The following is a 15713-nucleotide window of genomic DNA, read 5'->3' as shown; positions in this document are numbered from 1 at the left end:
CTCCTCACACAACCAAAAGAAGGACAACAACAAATATAAAAACAAAAAAATAACCAGAACTGCCAGAAAATCAAACTGTATTGAAGTCCAACAACCAAGGAGTTAAGGAAATATTCATACAGACTGGTAGGAGGGGCAAAAACAGGCAGCCAGGGCAGACAGGACATGAGGCAAGGTGGCAGTTGGAGGACAGGGGTGGGCAAGGCAGCGGCTGGTGGACTGTGCAGTTATACATTTACATGTGGATAAACCAGGAGGGGCAACTGGGGAGCAAAACAGGCTGCACAACCCAGAGTTCCAATTTTGGGTTCCCCAAAACTTCTGGCTATAAAAACCAGTGGGGGTTGCAGTGGCAGGACAAACTCCCAGCCTCACAGAAGAGTTTGTAGGAGAGGCCCATAGAGCCCTAGAACATACACAAACCCACCCATGCAGGAATTAGCACCAGAAGGGCCCAATTTGCTTGTGGGTAGTAAGGGAAGTGACTGAAAGCCAGCCAAGAGCCAAGCAAGTAACATTGTTCCCTCTGTGACCCCTCCCCCACATACAGTGCCACAACACAGCAACAGGGGTTGCCCTGCCCTGGTGAATACCTAAGGCTCTGCCCCTTACTACATAGTAGGCATGCCCAGACAAAGAAATATGGCCCAGATGAAAGAACAGATTAAAACTCCAAAATTAGAACCAAGTGATGAAGGATAGACAACCTATCAGATGCACAGTTCAAAACACTGGTAATCAGGATGCTCACAGAAATGGTTGACTATGGTCACAAAATAGAGGGAAAAGTGAAGGCTATGCAAAGTGAAATAAAACAAAATATATGGGGAACCAACAGTGAAGAGAAGGAAACCAGGACTCAAATCAACAATTTGGATCAGAAGGAAGACAAAAACATTCAACCAGAACAGAATGAAGAAACAAGAATTCAAAAAATAAGGAGAGGCTTGGGAACCTCCAGGACAACTTTAAACATTCCAACATCCAAATCATAGGGTGCCAGAAAGAGAAGAGGAAGAGCAAGAAACTGAAACCTTATTTGAAAAAATAATGAAGGTGAACTTCTCCAATCTGGCCAAGGAAATAGACTTCCAGGAAGTCCAGGAAGCTCAGAGAGTCCCAAAGAAGTTGGACCCAAGGACACACACACCAAGGCACATCATAATCACATTACTCAAGACTAAAGATAAGGAAAGAATCTGAAAAGCAGCAAGAGAAAAGAAGAGAGTTACCTACAAGGAGGTTCCCACAAGACTATCAGATGATTTCTCCAAAGAAACCTTACAGGCAAGAAGGGGCTGGAAAGAAGTATTCAAAGGCATGAAAGGCAAGGAGCCACATCCAAGATTGATCTATCCAGCAAAGCTGTCAGTTAGAATGGAAGGGCAGATAAAGTGATTCCCAGATAAGGTCAAGTTAAAGGAGTTCATCACCAAGCCCTTATTATATGAAATGTTAAAGGGACTTATCTAAGAAAAAGAAGAAGATCAAAACTATGAACAGTAAAATGACAACAAACTCACAACTATCAACAACTGAACCTAAAAACAAAAACAAAAACAAAAACCCCCCCAAAACCCCCAAATGAAAACAAACTAAGCAAACAACTAGAACGGGAACAGAATCACAGAAATGGAGATCACACGGAGGGTTATCAGCAGGCAGGAGGAGGGGGTAGAATGGGGGAAAGATACAGGGGATAAGAAGTATAAATGGTAGATACAAAATAGACAGGGGGAGGTTAAGAATAATATAGGAAATGGAGAAAACAAAGAACTTATGTGTATGACCCATGGACATGAACTAAGGGGTGGGGGGGACATGGATCGTAGAGGGTTGCAAGGTGGATGGGAATAAAGGGGAAAAATGGAACAACTGCAATAGCATAGTCAATAAAATATATTAAAAAATAAAATGTTATATAAATGTTATTTATGTCAACATGTACCGTAATTTTGGACTATAAGACACACCTAGGTTTTAGAGTAGAAAAAAAAATAGGAGGCTCCTGCCTCCTGTGACCCCACTGCACCACTGCCCCTTACCCCCTGCGAGCCAGGTAAGCTACATTTGGATTATAAGATGCACCCCCCAAATTTTTGGCGGGGTGCATCTTATAGTCCAAAAAATACAGTAATAGATTATTTTTATATAAGTAACTCAACATTTTCTTCATTTATTTTATAATACAGAAAATATCTATAGACAAAATCCACATGGTCTTTGTATTCCCCTATAATTTTTAACTATATGAAGTGGTATTGGGACTAAAAAATTTGAGAATCACTGTTGTAGGTAAAGACAGTGTTGTATTTCCTCAAGCAGCTTTTATCCTTCCCAGACTCTGGAAAAAGTCTATTTGATGGTCTAGGTTTTTTTTTAAACTGTTGACCCCACCTATTCATTCATTAATTCAACAGAATATTATGGTCACCCACTTAATGCCAGACACTACAAGTATAGATTAAGGTTAACAATTCTCATGGAAATAATATTCTGGTGAGGCACAGACTACAGTACTGGGCATTAAGAAGTTCCAGAATGAAAAAAGAATGGGGAGGAACTATAGCTAGGATGGGAGGATCAGGATAGGTCTTTGAGGAAGAGGGGATCCCTGAATGACAAGGAAGCCATGAAAAGCTGAAGGGAGGAGCCCTACACACAGAGAAAATCCCAGAGGCTGGGGAGCCATAGTGGAAGAAGAGACAGGCAGGAATCAGACTTCATTGGCTTTCTAGATTACAGTATCCTAGGATTTGAGTTTTCTATACTAAGAACCATTGGAGGGCTTTAGTTAGGGGAATGATATTTTACTTGTTTTTTGCTCTATAAAGATCACCTTGGCTGCTGGCTAGAGATGGTTCATAAGGGCAAGAGAACACATAACAAGATCAGTTAGGAGACAACTGTAGTGGTCCAGGCAAGAGATGATGGTGGCTTGGACCAAGGTCAAGTTAGTAGCAGCAGAATTAGAAAGAAGGAGGGAAATCCAAGAACAAGTTGACATAGGAATTGATAGATGAGGGGAAATGGGATTAGGCTTGGGGAAGAAATCTAGTTGGGTGTCAGGCAAGTTAGGTTGTAATTGGGTTGTACTGGCTATCAATTAAATTTGTTAAGTGGCTTTTGACATTCATAATGGAGCTATTTATATATTTAGAAGTCATTGGCCTATGTGTTAGCACCTCAAAGTCCTGTATCAGAGTGAAACTCTTGAAGGGGAGAGTGTAGATGGAGAAGGGATTCCCACAAATAGCTCTGTACACTCTAATACTCAGAGGTCAGAGAATGAAGGCCTGTCAAGTCCTCCATGCTTGATCCCCCCACTCCCATTTGTGTGTGACAAGGTACAGGCTGCAGGTGGAGCTTCTAGAAGCAATGGGGCCTTGGAAGAGAAATGATCAGGAGAACTCATTTTACACACATCACAGTGGCACAAATTTTAAAAACCTGATAATGCCAAATATCGAGGATATGGGGAAACAGAAGCCCATAAACAGGTGAGGAGAGTTGTTCACAGAGCTCCTCTGGAGAGCAGTTTGCAGTGTCTTGCAGAGTTGAAGAAACAAAGACTTTCTAGTTATACACTCTAGAAAAACTCTTGCACATGGATGCAAGACCTTTATAAGAATATTTGCTGCACCATTACTTTTAAGAAAACTGAATTATAAGCACCTATTTGTCCATCAGTGGGAGAAGGGATAAACTGAGGTATAGAGTACTACACAGAAGTTAAAGTTGATGAGTCACAGTGTTGATGAAAAAATGTCCAGCCTAAGAAGTAGTCTTGTAGGAGTTTACCTGAGCCAAACTGACAATTGCTGGGAAGCAAAATTGCAATGGGTTAAGAAAATACTCTGGAGAATGGCAGTTTCATAGTGTTTTTTTTTTTTTTTAATAGAATCAAAGGAGATGTAAGGAGGAGTTACATGAAATCCATAGGTGGTGAATTAGGGAGGCAGAAAAAAACAAAATTGGAAAATCTGTGAGACTGGATTAAAAAGTAAAATGGACAGACACATACTTCTTTTACATTGGTAGATACAGGATAGTTAACATTTATAGCACATAGAGATGTTATGTGAGCAACAAGATAATGAGATCTCATGTTCTGGTACCTGCATTTGTGCCTTCAGGGGTCCAGGAAAGATTACTCTGACACTTCAAAGGTATGCTATTGTAGATGCACAAAGACAATAGACAGTTTCAAAGTTAAAAGTGACCTAAGTCAAGGAAGCTATAAGCCTAGGAGTTGATTACTGACCATGACCCACTTTTAGTTAGGAATTTTTATGTTCAGGCCACCCTGTGCAGTTACTTTGGTCTCTCGATTTGTAAGGCCTGACATGCAAACCTTCACTGAATTTGTCAGGTTTAGTATGTGGCCCCTTTTTTGTCCACAATATCTACATGCATCAAGAGACATACGAACATAAAAACTCAAAAGCCTTCATTAAAAATAAAGACAATAGCCAATATATGAAAACAACCCAAGTGCCGATCAACAGATGAGTAGATAAAAAAGCTGTGGTATGTGGGTACAATGAAAAATATTACTCAACCATGAAAAAGAATGAAATCTTAACATTTACAATAGCATGGATGGACCTAGAGGGTATTATGCTCAGGGAAATAAGTCAGAAAGAGACAAATACCATTTAATTTACTTATATGTGGAATCTAAAGAACAAATAAAATTGATAAAGACTCATAAACACAGAGAGCAGACTGGTGGTTGCCAGGAGGGAGAGGTGTTGGGGGGTTAGATGAACAAGATGAAGGGATTAAGAAATACAAATTGGTAGTTACAACATAGCCCTGGGTATGTAAGTAAACCACAGAAAATATAGTCAATAATATTGTGATAACTATGTTTAGCTGTTGGGGTCTGCCCTGCCTGGTCTCAGGAAGCTGTAACCCCCCCGCCCCGCCCCATGGCTAAGGCTGAGTGAGAGACCTCCGGACCAGGAGCCACTAAGGAGATAAGCTTATTTCCCTGGCAGGAACACTGCTTCTGCTCCTTGCCTGCCCCCAATGCTTGATCAGTTAGCCAATGAGAGGTAAGATTTCCCAAGGGGGAAATTGCCTAAGACAGGCATGATCATGTGGAGGCCTCAGGGAAGGACTTGGGGGGCTGTGGAAATGAAGAGGTGATCGACATTGACCCCTGCCCCCTCAGCTTTGTCAAAGCCTGAGTCCTTGTTCTTCGCTGTGAGAAATCCAAGTCTCCCAGCTGCCTTTGTTTCCTCTGTCCAACTTAGGCCTGCAGAGATAACAGGGGTGGTGCAGTCCAGACCAGAGTCGGTGGACCCCTGGGGTAATCAGGCCTGGGACATAGAATATGCAAGATCCTGTGAGATATGCTTGCTGGAGGATGCTCTTGAATTAGAATATGAAGGCATGGGCAGGGAACGAAACTAGCCTTTCAGGTCCTGTAGTCTTTTTAAGTGATAAAACCCCAAAATCTCAGCCAAGAATCCCAGTGTGAGTTCTGCCAGCCCCTTTGAAAGCTACCTATTCATTTGATCTTCCCTGCCAGACTGTAATCCACAAACTGTATCTGTATTCTTAATAAAAGACTACTCAGGTGGCGACTCAAGGCGCTCTCCACTAGAGAGAGTGGCCATGCTATTCCTATTTCTCCAGAGGACTCGACAGTCTATGTGTATGTTTTCTCGTGTTTCAATGAGCATCTGCAGCATTCCTCGGTCACTACAGGCCAGTGGCCGCATCATTTAGCACCAGTTGGGGTACTAGAAGTATGGAGGGGAACACTATGTAAAGAATATAATTGTCTAACCACTAAGTTGTATAATTCAAACAATATAAAATATAATTGAAAGAAGAAAAATCCTAAAAAAAAGACAAGCTGAACCATGCAAAATTGTATTATTAAGTGTTTGTATATACACACATACATATAGACTACTCCAATATGCTGTATCGGGGTTACACTTCTAATCCAGGGTAGTGGCTACCTCTAGAGAGAAATGAATGAACATGATCACAGGTAGAGGGGCTTAAACACATGTGAGATTTTATTTCTTAAAATGAAAGGGCAAACTGATAAGATTTGACAGCGAGTGATTGTTTTAGTGTTATGTGTGACTTTTATATGTTTGAAGTACTTCAGAATCAAATTTATCAATAGAAAAATAAGAAAAAAGGTGGATGTGTATGAAAACGGAAGGAGATGGAAGAATTAAGAAGGTGGGCGAAAGTGGGGTGGGCCAGGGGAGTGTGAGTGTCTGTGCCAAAGTCTCACAACTCTGGGCTGGGGTCCCCCACTCCCATTCTGGGTCATGGCTGTGGTTCTGGACAGGACAGCCACACATTGCCCACAGGGGAGCAAACAGCCCTGCTGATGGAGGGCCAGCCACATCCTCAGGCAGACACCTACAGCAGTTAAAAGATGCCCATCCCCAGCAGGAAGGGGAATCACCTTCAGCCACCTTCACAGCCACCATATTGATTTGGACTAGAAATCCCAAGTGGACTTCCCCAGAAGTAGCTGATCCCCACCAGCCAGACTTCTTCCTCCCAGTACTGCTCCTGCTGACACTTTGGCTACATCTCCAGGCCTCCAGTCCCACACTACTTCTTTTTCTCTACCCGGACAAATTCAAAGAACCTAAAGAACCTACAAATTTTGGTAGGTTCTTTACTCAGCAGTACTCAGTGGCAAATCACAGATAACACCATTTATCTGCAATGGAGAAGGAAGGCACAGTAATGCCAAGACACAAAGGTAGATAAGAACAGAGATGTACCTGGCTAGGTGGCTATGGGACCCTTCCTGGCTGGATAAGAGGTCTTTTAGCCTCCTCCAACTCTTTTCCATTCTGCCCCACATCACCCAACAGCACACAGAGATTTACCTGAGAAAAAGACCAGAAGTTAGTGTTCCAGGACCAGGCCTGCCTCTCTGAATGATCTGTTTATATATCCTTCCATCAGCAAGATCCCACCCTGAGATCTACCCTGTGTTCCTATTTGTGATATTCCCCACATTGTCCCCAGATACATTTGTGTTCATTTTTAGTTCCTGTAGATGTCTGATCTCATCCCTTGTGCTCTGGATTTATCCAAATTTAATTTACTGACAGCAAGTAAAGATGTTATCACCTATCAAGGGTGACCAGATTTAACCTAAGTTTTCCCATGGTTAAGTTGTCAAACAATGGTCATTGGTGCCAATTTAACGCCAACTGGAATCCCCAATTTAGAGTGGACTGAAGAAGAAAACTATTCAGCTCAATACAGGCTTCTTTCTAAAATGTGGCTTGTGTGAGCCTGGAGGCCCCTGTTTAGGAATGGTTGCTAGGCTCTGTTTTTGTTTTTGTTTTTGTTGTTGTTTTTGTTTTCCTTTTTTAAAAAAAATTGAGCTGTTAGCCACCAGGAGTCCTTCCTAGCAGATATCATTCTCAGGGTCCATAAAACCAAAAGCAGTGCTTTATCAAAGTTGGTGCTGGTAACAGAAGTTTCTTTAAATTCACATACACAACCCAAGACCTCAATACATCCCTGTCCCTGCCCAGAGTTCCTACAAGAAGGGGAAGTACTGGCTAAGCATCTGCCAAGTTGGTGAGCGAATGCTGCTTTCCACAGCCCTGTTTCGCTGCCAAGGCTGTGTGGATAGCTGGGAAGGTGGCAACAGAGATAAGCAGCTGTTACTCAGTGCAATCAGAAAGTGAGACAGGACACCAGTTTCCAGGAAACCAAGTTGGTAAGACAGTGGTTCTTAAAACAGCACATTTGTGTTCTTTCAAGAAAACTCCACAAGGAGTGACTAAGGCCTCAACTCAATAGACAGACACTGACATGTACAGTGCACCTCAGAGCTACCCTGCTAGAGTCAGGGCATACCTGTCTTTGTCATCCCCTAATGGGTAGTATGCTTGCTTTCCAAAGCAGGGAGAGAGAATGCTGCAGGCAGGAAGGGAACCTCTGCAGCCACCATGGGTGAAAGAGGTCAGAGAGATGGGGCCTGAGGAAGGCAGGCCAGGGTTGGGTCTCTGGGTCCGCTTCCTCCTTCTACTCAGAAACCCAGTGCTGTAGGGCTCCCTCACATCTAAGCATCTGAGCATAACACAGGAAGCCTGAAGTGTTCACCTGGGTGACTTCCAGGCAAGGGCAGGAGAATTCAGAAAGCCCCAGGTTCTTTCTTGGCCCTTTGAGATCACACTCAGGGCTCAGCCTAGACAAGGTTTGGCCTGTTGTGCTCCAGTCTGGCACAGCAACCTACACTGATTTGTACCGTTTCGTAATCATTCAGAGTAATTTTCCAATAGGTGGGAATCTCATGTAACAGGCCACACTTCGAGACTTGTACTGTTTAGAGCACAAGGTTTAGAGATAGTCTGGCTTGCAGCAACTATGGTGGTTTGGCAGCATGAGCTAGTAGTAGTGGTGAGGGTACCAGCTTTGGACTCAAAAAGACCTGCTTTCAAATGCCTCTCAGCCCCCTGTTAAGTAACTCTGGAAGCAGTCAGTGTTGGAGGATTAAAAACGATGATAAGATCAAAACACTTTGTAACAAGTACCTATATACTCCCAGATATTCTTCCTATTTAAATTCTCTCTTTCTCCTATTAACAGTAATCATTGCTATGAAGCAGAGAGTTAATAAGGCTAAAAGACACTTAAAAAGTACTTACACCCTCCCAGCCTGTAAAGAGGCCATTATTTCATCTGCAGCAACAGACCTGGACCTAAAAAGGACTAGTGCTTGTGGAGTCCAATCTTGCTCCTGTCTGTCTGCCCAGAAGTCTCTAGTCTCAGGATCTGCCCCCTACATGTCAATTTTCCCTGAATAATTAGGGAAAGAAGTCACCATCTGCAGTCCCTGTTTGCTTGGAAGACTGAAGGGAGGGAGAAGGAAGGACTCCAAATCTTGTTTTCTTTCTTTTAGGGTTAGATAAAATGAGAAAAATTCTCTTGAAGGTCAAGTAAAACAAGACCTGCTTATTGTAGGTCTTGTAGGAAAAGTCAAGTGCTTGGCTTTTGGCCATTGAGTTTCTATTTCCCAAGTGTATCAGTTTGACCTTTACAGTTCCACCAACTATGTGGGACTGGACCAAACTCCAGGTTGTGAAAAACCACATGACCCAAACACTTCTTTCTCCTGTCTGCTTCTGCTGAACAGGAGGAGCCTCACAGACTCGTGGGTACACCTTTTCGGGTTTGTCTGAAGTAGAAAATAATGGGTTTCTTACAAACTTTCAAATAATTTTTGCCCCCTACCCCCAGGAACTGTCACCATGGAGACCAAGAAGTAATGAGGAATTTTCCCCTTCACTTGTAGAGGAGAGTCTGGGGAATGATGTTGGAGCATCTCAGAACCATGCCCTTTTGTTTTGCTTTGTTCTGAAACTATGTTATGTCCTTATCCTACGCATATTTGCGTGTATATTTTTGAAATTTAATTGTAATTGCAAACATAACACATGAATACATTCCCACTGAAAAACATAGATTACTGTAGCGAATCTCCCTTGACCATGGTCATAATCTTTTCTACCTACTCAGAGGAAACCACTATTAACAGTTTTGTGTGTATGATGTGTTGTCCTGTAGCTTGTCTGTTACATCCAATGAAATGTGGAATTTATCCACATTGATAAAAGCCCTAGTTCATTTTAAGTGGGAATGGTTTTCCACCATAGGGGTGTACCACATAGGGATATTCCAAGTATCCATTCTATTTTGATAGACATCTACCTAGTGTTTTGCTGTTACCAGCAGTACTGTGATGAGCATCCTGTGTATTGTGTGAAACCTTAGAGAAAATGCCATGTTGCTCTCCAGGTGGCCATGTCCATCTCTACTGCCTCTGCCATCTTTGAAAGCATCTACCTGTCAGTGTTTTGATATTACCATATTTTTAAGCTTTGGCCAATCTGATGAGTACAGTGGCTTTTTATTGTCTTAATGTGCTTTGCTCAGATTATACTGTTTGTATACTGATTATTTGTTTGTATTTCCTCTTCTGAGGAATTGCCTGTCCATTTGTCTGTTGACCATTTTGGGATTGCTTATTTTTCTTAAGTTATGATATAAATCTGTTGCCTAAAATAATTAAAAGATTTTCTCTCCTACTGTTTTTCTGTATTTTAAATTTCCTAAGGCTTTTAAGGTTGATAGACTCAAAAGTTCACTGTGGTTCTTGCTTTGTCTAAGACAGCATTTCTGATCTTGAAGTAATAAACTATTTCCTCTGCTTTTTGCTAAGACATATAATATAAAGTTTTGCTTATTTGTATATGTTGTATTTATTTGTGGGCTTTTCATTCATCTGGAATGTAATTTTGAGTGTGCTGTGAAATCAGAAAGAGAGGGGATGACTATAATAGGGCCAGGTCTAGGTTCCCCAAAACCTTAAACACTGTACTTGGGAATGGCTTTATCAGCCCCAGGTGCCTTCTGCAGGACAAGGGGTGTGCCCAGGGGGCTACTTTTTTCAAACTTGCCCAAAGACTGGATGTAGCCTAGGAGATGTAAGGTAGAATTCTGCCCTTGATTTTCATTCCAAATGAAGAGCAAATGAACTCAACAGTACTTGTGCAATAGTTCATCTTAGTCCTGCTGGTTCAAAACATCTCCTTAATAACAATCAGAACCTTTCTATTCACCAAAAACAAAATTCAATACATTTTTTAAATTAATTGGAGGGAGAGAGAGAGAGAAAGAGAGACACTGATTTGTTGTTCCACTTATGTATGCATTCATTGGTTGATTCATGTATGTGCCCTGACCAGGGATCGAACCTGAAACTTTGGTATCCTGGGGACAACATTCTAACCAACTGAGCTACCCTGCTAGGACCTGATTATCTTTTTATTCCGTTTTTCCTCTTTTGGAGTTGAAAATAATACAATACATTTCCACACACTTATGTAGAGAAAAAGGTAATAAGCAATCCACCTCAAAATAATCTCTGAGTTAACTGAAATGGTTTGATATAAATAACTTTAATTATAGCTCAGTGTAATAAATAGTAGTATTTATAGAAAATAAACACAAGCAAACAATTTAATATTTAAAAACAAAATTTTGGCTAAATGCCTTGCCTAGAATTCCTTCGGCTTGATTGTTTCAAGCAGTGTGTCCTTGACTAAATAGTCTGACCCCTTAAATTTCCTCATCCATGAACTGAGGGTATGCTGAGGCCTGATTCTCAGGGCTGTTTAATAAGAGTTCACTGAGCTGATGCAGCAAACTCCACAGCAGATGTTCATCTTTAGTATTTGGGTATTTGTTGGTGGGGAGAGGGCTTAGCCATCTACACCACCCATAGATGAAAGGTGAGAAGTCTGGTTTAAAGGATCTGAGAAGTGTGGGGTTGGTGTGTTGGTTAATTATATCTGTTTGGGGACACAGGTCCTTGTGCAATGCCCATGAGGGACACCTTCACATACTATGTCCCCACAGGCTCTGTAATTCCACAAGGCTTGTTAGGGGCCTGATAGCATGGATGTACTTACAATGAGTAGAAATATTTCAAATAGGAAAGCCCCAGAAAATTCAGGACCTGGTGTCCTTTGTGTGTGTTGATACCCCTAAGGGGACCTCAGTGTGTTGATGGATCAGGTTTCCATAGCCTTCAGCTCTGTGGGCCTTCCTCAGATCTGAAAACCCTTGCAAACATCTCGTTGTACCATGGTGTTCCTTGAGACCAGGCCTTCCACCAGAGGGGCTCCCTAATACCTGCTGAGAGTGGTCACAAGAAGGAAACCAGGCCCCAAGTCCTTTGTCTGAGGATGGCTTTCCGGTGGCTAGAACCTGCTTTGTCAGTTGCAGAGACCCAGAAGGACCCCTGAAGTTAGTCCTTGATCAGTGGCTAATGGGCAGTGGTGTATACATACTCTGGCTCCCTCTCTGCTGGATGAGATCACCCTGACTTGAGATCTACACTGTCCTCAAGAACCTTTTAAGATGGAGCCAAAGTTACCATCAGGGTCCTTTGCTTGAACTAGAATTGTCTGAGCTCCTCCTCTGCCCCACTATCGGTTTCTCTTCCCGATAACCCATTTTCATAAAAGTCTTTAGCTCTGGGCCTGTTTCTGAGCAACCTGAGCCATGATGCCTCCCAAACTTCCAGCTTGACACCGTGCTTTCACCATTTGACGTTGATGGTCTTGCCTATGGGTTATTCCTGGAGCCACAGCCTCTCTCGAATGGCCCCCACCTAGATGTAAATTCTGCAGAGAAGGGATGATGCCTTTTTGCTCTTCACTCCATCCTCTGAGCTTGGGACAGTCCCTGGCATACATGAGTTATTGAATGAATGATTGTTCTTCCCTCTCCACCTTCCTCTTTGTAACTTCCTGCTCATAGCCTTCTACACCAGGGGTAAATCAGGACACAGAGGGGGTAGAGCTCCAACCAGTCCACTAGATCCTAGGCTGGACATGATGGGAGTAGCTGATATTGTGGCAACCACTAAAGAGGTACTGCTCAAGATTTTTCAATTATTCACCACCAAAAAACAATGTGGCTGCACATCCAGAATGCAGCTGCTTCTTCTGATACATGGTTAAGTTCTTACTGAGCAGAAGCTGGTGGCTTTAAACACGGTCCTCCAATGATTAATTTATAAACTGCTTCTACTGAAATGGAAGAGACCAACTTAGCTTTACCTTGGACAAGCTGTGAAAGGCTGGGTGGACCATGCTGATACAGGTGCTGATGATTCAGTGCAAATTCTAGAAGCATAGACTAGTTTTTGTTCCCTAAACTATATTTGAAGTGATCTTGCAGAGCAAATCCTCTGATATAACTTTGAATTTAGTGTCTCCCTGGAAAAAATACAAATAATTTTTAAAAGATACATAGAGTGTCTACAGTTCAATACATGGAATATGGAAGCAGCTAGTGTGGTATATCTTGAAATAGTCATTGTGCTAAGGTTCTGATTTACTTTGTCAGTTGTCTGAAGCCTGTATTGTACTAGATTCTTCAGTGACCTTGGAAGTCATTTTAGGGTTAACTAACAAGACGAATGAGAGAAGTCCCATGAAGAATGAAGTTCTTAAGAGTTGACACCAAGTTTCCTATAGCTCTGGTTAGTTTTAGTATTTGTGTTTTAAGTTTGATTTTTCACTTTGAAAAATATTTTTAGAGTACTTATTACATAGCAGTGGGTCTACAATAGGGAAGAAAAACAAAACAACAATGTGCTCGATCAAATTTAGGATACACTCAGTTATAAGATATACTCATTTTATTTTATATTTTTAAAGTATATTTTATTGACTATGCTATTGCAGTTGTTCCATTTTTCCCCTTTATTCCCATCCCCTTGCAACCCTCTACGATCCATGTCCCCCCCACCCCTTAGTTCATGTCCATGGGTCATACACATAAGTTCTTTGTTTTCTCCATTTCCTATATTATTCTTAACCTCCCCCTGTCTATTTTGTATCTACCATTTATACTTCTTATCCCCTGTATCTTTCCCCCATTCTACCCCCTCCTCCTGCCTGCTGATAACCCTCCGTGTGATCTCCATTTCTGTGATTCTGTTCCCGTTCTAGTTGTTTGCTTAGTTTGTTTTCATTGGGGGTTTTGGGGGGGTTTTTGTTTTTGTTTTTGTTTTTAGGTTCAGTTGTTGATAGTTGTGAGTTTGTTGTCATTTTACTGTTCATAGTTTTGATCTTCTTCTTTTTCTTAGATAAGTCCCTTTAACATTTCATATAATAAGGGCTTGGTGATGAACTCCTTTAACTTGACCTTATCTGGGAATCACTTTATCTGCCCTTCCATTCTAACTGACAGCTTTGCTGGATAGATCAATCTTGGATGTGGCTCCTTGCCTTTCATGCCTTTGAATACTTCTTTCCAGCCCCTTCTTGCCTGTAAGGTTTCTTTGGAGAAATCATCTGATAGTCTTGTGGGAACCTCCTTGTAGGTAACTCTCTTCTTTTCTCTTGCTGCTTTTCAGATTCTTTCCTTATCTTTAGTCTTGAGTAATGTGATTATGATGTGCCTTGGTGTGTGTGTCCTTGGGTCCAACTTCTTTGGGACTCTCTGAGCTTCCTGGACTTCCTGGAAGTCTATTTCCTTGGCCAGATTGGAGAAGTTCACCTTCATTATTTTTTTCAAATAAGGTTTCAGTTTCTTGCTCTTCCTCTTCTCTTTCTGGCACCCTATGATTTGGATGTTGGAATGTTTAAAGTTGTCCTGGAGGTTCCCAAGCCTCTCCTTATTTTTTGAATTCTTGTTTCTTCATTCTGTTCTGGTTGAATGTTTTTGTCTTCCTTCTGATCCAAATTGTTGATTTGAGTCCTGGTTTCCTTCTCTTCACTGTTGGTTCCCCATATATTTTGTTTTATTTCACTTTGCATAGCCTTCACTTTTCCCTCTATTTTGTGACCATAGTCAACCATTTCTGTGAGCATCCTGATTACCAGTGTTTTGAACTGTGCATCTGATAGGTTGTCTATCCTTCATCACTTGGTTCTAATTTTGGAGTTTTAATCTGTTCTTTCATCTGGGCCATATTTCTTTGTCTGGGCATGCCTACTATGTAGTAAGGGGCAGAGCCTTAGGTATTCACCAGGGCAGGGCAACCCCTGTTGCTGTGTTGTGGCACTGTATGTGGGGGAGGGGTCACAGAGGGAACAATGTTACTTGCTTGGCTCTTGGCTGGCTTTCAGTCACTTCCCTTACTACCCACAAGCAAATTGGGCCCTTCTGGTGCTAATTCCTGCATGGGTGGGTTTGTGTATGTTCTAGGGCTCTATGGGCCTCTCCTACAAACTCTTCTGTGAGGCTGGGAGTTTGTCCTGCCACTGCAACCCCCACTGGTTTTTATAGCCAGAAGTTTTGGGGAACCCAAAATTGGAACTCTGGGTTGTGCAGCCTGTTTTGCTCCCCAGTTGCCCCTCCTGGTTTATCCACATGTAAATGTATAACTGCACAGTCCACCAGCCGCTGCCTTGCCCACCCCTGTCCTCCAACTGCCACCTTGCCTCATGTCCTGTCTGCCCTGGCTGCCTGTTTTTGCAGGAAAAACAGGAACCCTGGGTTATGTGGTCTGTCTTGCTCCCCAGTTGTTCCTCCAAGTATATCCTCATACAAATTTGGGACCGCCAGGTGCAGCCTTGCCTCATATCCTCTCTGCCCCGGCTATCTATTTCCATCCCTCCTACCAGTCTGTATGAATATTACTTTAACTCCTTGGTTGTCAGACATCCATACAGTTTGATTTTCTGGCAGTTCTGGTTGTTTTTTGTTTTTATATTGTTGTTATCCTTTTGGTTGTGTGAGGGGGGAAGTATATGTACCTACACCTCCATCTTGGCCAGAAGTCATTATAAACATTTTTAAAAATTAGTGAGCTGTGGCACACTTTGAGAAGAGTTGCTCCACAAATACAGTGTCTAATATTCACCAGAAAAGATTCTGTTGAATGGGTGGATAGGTGGACTGAAGAATTTAGACCAAACTTTAGGGTCAGATATAGCCCCTACCCAGTGTGTGTGTAGAGGAGTAAGTACACACAAGCCTTCTGCAAAACAAGGCCATATTTTCCCCTCCATTCTCCTCATGGTTCAACCTCCCACCCACTCACACACTTCCAGCCCCATGCATCCCCCTCTTCCCTTTTCCCAAACAGTTTTTTACCATTAGGGGAAAATAAAACCACAGCAAAGAATCAGATGAGAAATAAGTTTAATTTCTTTGTGAATTGATTTGCAGACTGTGTATTT

General features: G+C 42.1%; 1 protein-coding gene across 6 annotated transcripts in view; it reads left to right on the top strand.

Moving 5' to 3' along the window:
* Positions 1-15713, top strand: part of RIN2 (Ras and Rab interactor 2) — a 247649-nt gene that overhangs the window by 172167 nt on the left and 59769 nt on the right. The gene's annotated exons all lie outside the window — the stretch shown is intronic.

Source organism: Phyllostomus discolor, chromosome 9, assembly GCF_004126475.2.
Source record: "Phyllostomus discolor isolate MPI-MPIP mPhyDis1 chromosome 9, mPhyDis1.pri.v3, whole genome shotgun sequence".
Classification (NCBI taxonomy): Eukaryota; Metazoa; Chordata; class Mammalia; order Chiroptera; family Phyllostomidae; genus Phyllostomus; species Phyllostomus discolor.
Note: the sequence above shows the minus strand (reverse complement) of the source record. Positions and strands in the feature narration are given on the sequence as shown.